This window comes from Myotis davidii, unplaced genomic scaffold, assembly GCF_000327345.1.
Source record: "Myotis davidii unplaced genomic scaffold, ASM32734v1 scaffold238, whole genome shotgun sequence".
NCBI classification, from domain to species: Eukaryota; Metazoa; Chordata; class Mammalia; order Chiroptera; family Vespertilionidae; genus Myotis; species Myotis davidii.
In genome coordinates this window covers 9933283-9933843 of record NW_006293779.1, presented here as the reverse complement: position 1 = coordinate 9933843, position 561 = coordinate 9933283, and the positions used below count along the sequence as shown (strand labels likewise).

Sequence of the window (561 nt, the reverse complement as noted above, 5' to 3'; positions counted from 1 at the left end):
GCCTAATATGCACCCTGGCTTGAACCATCTGCAGAAAACCAACAACCAAAAAAAAAAAAAGAAACTTTACTGACCCATCAGGAAAGCTCCAACGTTTACCGGGCATTTGCTATGAAGGAATTAGTGATAAAGATATTGCGGTTATGTCTTCTTAAGAATCCTTAACACTTAGAGATGCATTTGAAACACCCACAGATACAGAACATGAGGTCTGGGTGCAGGGATGGCACGGAAGCCGAACCGCGACGACCGGGAGGGTCATTGTACTGTATTCCTTATATTTACACTTTTCTCCCGGCACGTGAGAAAACCGTTGCCTTGCTGTGACGCTGTGGCTCGGGTGCTCGCAGAGCCCTCACCGGGTCCCGGGATCCGCTGTTAAATGAGGGTGGAAAAGCGCTTTCCGCTCGGAGTCCCGAGGGGGAGGACCGAGAGAGAGGGACGTCCCGGGTGCAGGACGGGCCGACGCTCCGGTGTCCTGTCACCCCCCAGGGCGCCCCACGGCGACGGCTAGGGGCCGCACTCCGGACGCTCCCTCCCGCCTTCGGGAGAAAACGAGCA

At 55.3% G+C, this 561-nt stretch overlaps 1 protein-coding gene across 2 annotated transcripts in view; it reads right to left on the bottom strand.

The window, feature by feature from the left end:
• TTC32 (tetratricopeptide repeat domain 32) overlaps positions 1-561 on the bottom strand; it is a 6718-nt gene that overhangs the window by 4286 nt on the left and 1871 nt on the right. The gene's annotated exons all lie outside the window — the stretch shown is intronic.